Source organism: Pleurodeles waltl, chromosome 11 (genome assembly GCF_031143425.1).
Source record: "Pleurodeles waltl isolate 20211129_DDA chromosome 11, aPleWal1.hap1.20221129, whole genome shotgun sequence".
Classification (NCBI taxonomy): Eukaryota; Metazoa; Chordata; class Amphibia; order Caudata; family Salamandridae; genus Pleurodeles; species Pleurodeles waltl.
In genome coordinates this window covers 937,958,990-937,966,148 of record NC_090450.1, presented here as the reverse complement: position 1 = coordinate 937,966,148, position 7,159 = coordinate 937,958,990, and the positions used below count along the sequence as shown (strand labels likewise).

The 7,159-nt window shown below is 47.8% G+C and overlaps 1 non-coding gene across 1 annotated transcript; it reads left to right on the top strand.

Moving 5' to 3' along the window:
• Window positions 1-7,018: 7,018 nt before the first annotated feature.
• Window positions 7,019-7,159, top strand: LOC138266727 (U4 spliceosomal RNA). The gene has a single exon (XR_011199659.1). It is a non-coding gene; the product is annotated as a U4 spliceosomal RNA (small nuclear RNA).

Genomic DNA, 7,159 nt, shown 5'->3' with positions numbered 1-7,159 from the left:
GGGGCCTCCATCTTCGTCTCAAGACTCTTCTAGTTCGTGGGGGTCACCTGGGACTCCCCTCCATGGGTTGAGTCCCCTCTGACTCTCCTGGTCCCCAGCATTTCTACAAACTTTTTTTTTAGGAACTCTTGCCATTGCCAAGTCTTGTTAGTGGTTTTCCCTCACCACTTATGTGCTGCATCTCTCCTCGCGATGTGGAACACCGACTGCATCACTCCTGGAACTCCTCTTCTGCTCTTGTGCTGCACAGCCGGCTCCTGTCCTTCCTCGTCAACCTGGTTCAGCATCACCAGAAGGGTGGGTAGTGGCTCCTGACCCAACCGGACACTCCAACTGGAACTGGACTGCTCCCCTTCTTTTGCAGGTCCTCTTCTGGCAGACTCCATCTTCAGTTTCTTCCAGTCTTGCTTGGGTCTTGCATTGTCCTTCTGCAAAGTTTCTCTGTGGGTTTGGGTGAAAAACAGGTAATTACCTCTCTTCTCCAGGTCGCTGGGGGTCACTCTTGTATTTACCTATTGGGGTCCCAAGTGCGTTCAGCTCCCCTCTACAGGTCTTACTCACCTGGGTGGGGGTCCGACCTTCACATTCCACTTTTTTAGTACATGGCTTGTTCTCCCCCTAGGGTTCCTGTTGCATACTGTTCTTTCACTGTTTTCTATTGCATTTCAATGCCTTTTCCTATGTACCAGTGTGTATATATAATTGTGTTTACTCACCTGCTAACAGAGCATAACCTATATAGTAATTTAGTATTGATGTTACCAAATAAAGTACCTTTATTTTTGTAACACTGTGTGGTTCTTTCATGTGTGTAAGTGTTGTGTGACTACAGTGGTATTGCATAAGCTTTGCATGTCTCCTAGATAAGCCTGGCCTGCTCATCCACAGATACCTATAGAGAGCCTGGCTTCCTGGACACTGCCTACACTACACTAATAGGGATACCTCGACCTGGTATAGGGTGAGAACACCTTAGGCATATACCACACACCAGGCCAGCTTCCTACATTGGTGGTCTAGCGTCGGGATAAGCACTTGCAATTGCCTTACCACTCTGCCACTGGGTACTTTCCACAGGAAAGGCTAGTACTGTTAGGTACACAATACATCTAGTATTAGGGATCTAGTCTCCTGAGTTTGGGTAAGCTAGGGGTTGGTATAGCCCTTGCTCCAAACTTTGCTGGGAGCCTAGTGCTAGAGTAGTTAGGGACTCTACACCACTCTAGCTAGCTGACATGTCTTCAGCAGAGCATACCTCTCAGCCCATGGATTCTCCCTATGAGAACCGGACCTTCCAAGAACTTAGGGAGATATGTGCTGAGAGAAAGCTGAAGACAGGGAGAAAATCCAATAAATTCTACTTCTGGGCCGGCTCCTCCAGGATGGCCAGGAACATGCTGGTAGCCAGGAGGTGAGGAGGAAGAAGAAGAGTCTGACCGTCCAGTGCTAGAAAAAGATGATTTAGCCACTGAGGTGGGTCAGGAAGTACCCAAGGAGGATCAGGAAACGTCTAGACACACCCACAGTCCTGTCAGGAGCACTGTTAGCAGTTTAAAGGGGGATCACACCAGTAGGTCCACCTTTGTCCATAGAGGGCTGGTTGAGGGGGTGTCCAAGAATAGGAATAGATCCTCCTCTGCCCACTCTCACATCTCCTTGATATCTGAGGGAACCCACTGCTCAACTTCAGGGGAAGAATCCCTAGGCAGGGAACTCAGGCAACTGAGAATAGAGGAAGCCAAGCTGAGGCTGCAGTAGCAGCAGCTAGCCTTAGATAGGGAGGCCTTGGCAGTGGAGAGAGAAATGCAGGGGTTGGGGTTAGGACCCCTACTTGGCAGACGTACTAGTTTCAGGGACAACAGGGTCAAGGAGGACTCTTTCGACTCTAGGAACCTGAACAAAGTAGTCCCATCTTACAAGATGGGTGATGACATGTACAAGTGGTTCACTGGTCTGGGGAGGGCCTGTAAGGTACAGCGGGTCCCTCAGAGGCAGTGGGCAGCTATTTTGTGGCTCTCCTTCTCTGACAAGGGTATGGACAGACTCCTCACAGTCAGAGAAGAAGATGCAGACAACCACACAGTTTTAAAATCTGCACTTTTAGGTGCCTTTGGTCTGACTACTGAACAATATGGAATCAAGATGAGAGAGACCAGGGAAGAGTCCTCACAGAATTGGGTTGATTTTGTGGCCTGTTCCTTGAAGGCCCTGGAAGGCTAATTGCATGGGAGCAAAGTCAATGATTATCAGGGCTTATACAGCCTAATCTTAAGAGACCCCATTTTGAATAATTGCGTGTCTGATCAGCTGCATCAGTACCTGGTGGACTATGATCTGACCTCTGCCCAAGAACTGGGTAAGAAGGCAGACAAGTGGGTCAGCACCAGGGTGAGTAGGAAGGCTCACACAGTGGGTGACCACAAAATGAAGGAAGCAGGTAGGTCTCAGTATAAGCGTGGGGACAAAGATAAAAAAAAAGTCTTTATCAGCCCACAAAACCCATCTGGTGATGGGAACAAATCCTCCTCTTCCTCTTCCTACTACAAAAAGCCTTGGTGTTATGTTTGCAAAAACAAAGGCCGTAGGGTAGGGGAGAGCTCCTGCCCTATGAAAGGCACCACTAAGTCTTCCACCACTACTACCCCCACTTGTACTTCTAGTTCCCCTCACAATAGCAGTAGCGGTGGGACTACTAACAGTAGTCAATCTAAGAGTGTATCTGGGCTCACCTTAGAGTCTGTAGTGGGGTCTGGGCTAGTTAGAGAGACCACTGAGGCTGTCTTGGTCCCTGCTGGGGGCATTGACTTCGCCACCCTTGTTGCCTGTCCCCTTAATATGGGTATGTACAATCAGCATCCCCTCATAAATGGTGGTGAGGCTGAGGCCTACAGGGACACAGGTGCCAGGCTCACTATGGTGACTGAAAAACTGGTGTCTCCTGAGCAACACCTACTTGGTCACACGTAATAAGTGACTGACATTCAGAACAAGACCTTGTTCCACCTCATGGCAGTTATTGATTTCAGCTGGGGGGAGGGGGGTGTAACAGGTCCTAAAAAGGTTGTGGTTTCCTCAGACCTAAGTGTAAAATGTCTACTAGGGGACGACTTGGAGACCTCAGCTTTGGCAGAGGTGGAATTGGAGGTGCACGCAGCAATGCTGAGCATCCAGGGCATATCTATGCCCTTACCAGAGCACAGGCTAAGAAGCAAAAAGAGCAAGGAACCTTGGAGCCTGGAACAATGGCCTAAGAGCTTCCTAAATCCAAGGGCAGGAACTGTAAGAAGTTATGCCCTACTCCAGCCGCCAGTGAGGATTCAACTCTTGAGGGTTCAGAATCCACTCCCTGGGTGGAACCTACACCAGAGGAGCTTCAAGCTGACACAGCTGAACTCTTGGGTGCAGGGGGGCCACCAGGGATGAGCTCAGTAGGGAACACCAAGTTTATCCAACACTGGAGAGCTTGAGGCAGCAAGCTGCAGCACAACAGGCAGGGGATGTCAGTGGCACCCATAAGGTGTACTGGGAATACAGACTCCTTTATTCAGAGTCCAGGGATCTCAAAGTTGGTGCCACCAGAAGATTGGTGATCCCTCTGAAATGTAGGGAATTTCTGTTGACCCTTGCACATGACATTCCCCTGGCAGATCACTTGGGGCAAAGTAAGACTTGGGACAGGCTTTTCCCGCACTTTCACTGGCCCCACATGTCAGAAGACACAAATGTGTTTTCTCGCTCCTCTGTCACTTGTCAAGACAGGTGGCAACCCAAAGGCCCCCCTCACTTCCACTTCCAGTGGTTTTGGTTCCCTTTGAGAGGGTTGGGGTAGATATTGTTGACCTCTTAAACCCTCCATCAGTCTCTGGGAACTGATGTACACTGGTGGTAGTGGACAATGGCACCAGGTAACCGGAGTCCATTCCTCTTAGGACCACTACAGCTCCTGCAGAGGCCAAAGCCCTCCTCATTATCTTTTCAAGGGCGGGCTTCCCAAAAGAAGTGGTATCAGACAGAGGTGCAAACTTCATGTCTGTATACCTGAAAGCCACGTGGAAGGAACGTGGTGTGACTTACAAGTTCACCACCCCTTACCATCCCCAGACAAATGGCTTAGTAGAGAGATTTAATAAAACTCTCAAGGGTTTGATAATGGGGCTCTCTGAAAAACTCCGCAGGAGATGGAATGTCCTATTACCATGCCTTCTCTTTCCCAACAGGGAGGACCCTCAGAAGGGTGTGGACTACGGCCCATTTCAAGTTCTGTTTGGGCACCCTGTTAGAGATCCCCTTGCTTTTGTTAGGTAACGCTGGGGACAACCTCTCAGGCCCCCAAACAAGACATAGTGGACTATGTGCTTGGCCTCAGATCAAGGATGGCTGAGTACATGAAGAGGGCTACTAAAAACCTTCAGGCCAGCCAGGAACTCGGGAAGCAATGGCATGACCAGAAGGCTGTCCTAACTGTCTACCAGCCAGGACAGGAAGTGTGTGTCCTGGAGCTTGAGGCTCTCAGGGCACTCCAGGCAAAGTGGAGTGGTGCCCACACCATTGTGGAGAGAAAAGGGGGGGTCAGCTACCTGGTAGACATTGGCACTCCCGGAAGCCCCCATAACCCCTATTATGATAGGTCAGACATGGCTCTGCTCATGGCTACTGATGAGCGACAGGAAGAGGAAAGAGACCCTCTCCCTGACCTCTTCTCCCACAATACAACTGATGGCTCAATTGATGGGGTAGTCCTTTCTGTCTGCCTCTCTGAGTCCCAAAAGGAGGACTGTAGAAACATCCTAGGGCAGTTCTCAGAACTCTTCTCCCTGACACCTGGTCAGACCACACGGTGTAAACACACCATTGACAAAAGAGACAGTTTGCCTGTGAATAGCAAAATTTACAGACAACCTGACCATGTGAGGGAGTGCATCAAATCTGAAGTTCAGAAGGTGCTAGACCTAGGGGTTATTGAGCCCTCAGATAGCCCTTGTCCAGCCCTGTAGTGCGTGTCCCAAAACCTCACTCCCGAGATGGAAAAAGAGAAATTAGGTTTTGTGTTGACTACAGAGGTCTCAAAACAGTTAAAAAACACTGATGCTCATCCTATATCTAGGGCAGATGACAAGTATCTGAGCACCTTTGACTTGACTGCTGGCTACTGGCAGATCAAGTTGGCAGATGATGTTAAACCCAAAACAGCATTTTCCACCCCTAGTGGGCATTATCACTTTACAGTGATGCCCTTTGGGTTGAAAATTGCACCTGCCACATTTCAGAGGCTGGTTTATAAAATTCTACAGGGGTTGGAAAGCTTCAGTGTAGCATATCTGGATAATATAGGTGTCTTTAGCTGGGAGAATCACCTGGTCTACCTAGGACAGTGGTCTTCAAACTTTTTTTGGCCACTCCCCCCCCCCCCCAAGAAAACTTTTTTAGAGGTTGGGCCCTCCCTCCCCACCACTACCAGAGGACAATTTCTGTATGTTGGTACTCTGCATCATCAACAGCTATCACCACCTGCATATCCCAAATCATAGCTGGTTATATTTGGCAAATAATATTGAACATGTGTTTAGCAAACTGAAGATTTGTGACTGCCTATGGGCCTCACTTACAAGAATCGGATGCGCCGACATTGATGCGTCAGATTTCTTCTGTTTCCCTATGATCCCCTAACAACGTCATAGATCCTCTGTATTTACAATACAGAGCTCCATGGTGCACGTTTTCACAGATGCATCAGAAAGTGTGATGCATCTGTTGGCGCTGAGCTTACGCATTGTTGGACAAGATCCGTAAAATGACACTGCTCTAGCAATGTGAGGAGGCTCTCCTTGGAAAAACCCCAGCATCAATTTTACGCCTACTCTGAGCAGGCGGTACAGTTTTGACGCAGTGAAGTCTCAAAATGACAAAGTGAAATGTAAATTTAACTGCGTCAGAACTATGTGGCTTTCTCCCTGGTAAGGCCTACCCTGCATACATTATACCTGGGGAAGGTATAATGTGACGGAAAGCTTTACAAACTGACGCATTGGTCCCCGTGTGTCAGTTTGTAAATCTGCAGCAGTTCTGTGCACTGCTAACGTCACTGGTGCGCCCATAAAAAAATGATGCAGCAGTGGTGTAAAGGGCATGTTAATTAGGCCCACAATATCACGGTCCCCATACTTTTTTACGGACTTCAACCGCTGCTTCCAGTTTGTTGGTATAGTCACAGCAAAGTAGCAAACATAAATGCATACACTATTCTCCAAAGTGTCGGTTCTGCTTTACACACACGAGCAGAATATTGGTTAGCTGCTGGTGTGCTCTCTGACCTACTTGAAGCGATTCTTAGCAAAAATATCTCCTTCGACTGTTGAAGAGACATATAGGTCTTTGAAGTTACTACTTATATAAATAAGGGGGCAACATTGATGTTTTCTTATTGCCCCCTTTCTTCCCCTTAATATGAGTCCACCATTTCCCGAGTTTCTCATTTTACAGATGTTCTCCGGCACACTCTAAGATGTTTTCGAAACGACGAAACCAAAATTGTATTTTTTAAAGGTGTAAATGAAATGCAGCAAATGCAACTGTGTAGCTCAATGAAACGGCTCACCTGCAGTAAGTGCTGTATCGAAAAATGTAGTTTACCATTTACATTTCTTTCAATGATTACCATGCCTCCTTGGTAAACATTTGAAGACATGCTTTAAGAATTCGTGCTTCTTCCATTTCCACACCACATCGCTAGCAGCATGGACCCCATCTTCACATGAAGAGCATCAAACCTGTAACTAGGATGCAGCGCTACCTGTGCAACTATTTAGCATAAAATTTCCCAGAGTTCTCTGCTCGCCGGTATGGAATATTTGGGGCAGAGAGTGGACGGAACCTGATAAAACAATCCTAACAAAGTGTATTATTTTGCCTGTTAGAAGCCAGTGGAGGTGTAGTAATTCTTGGACAACTAAACGTTTCCTTGGTCTTTGTATCATGAGGTGGTACCCCGAGACGCACCTTTATTCGCCTTTTTATTGTTAGCTTTGCGCAGTGGCAGTATCGTAGCCAATGAGGTCTAACCGAGGCGGGATTATTGCTTATTGAAAACTTTACCCAATACCCCGCCATGACGATTTGAAATATAGTCGATATTGGCAATTTTTGACAGTCTCCAAGGAGA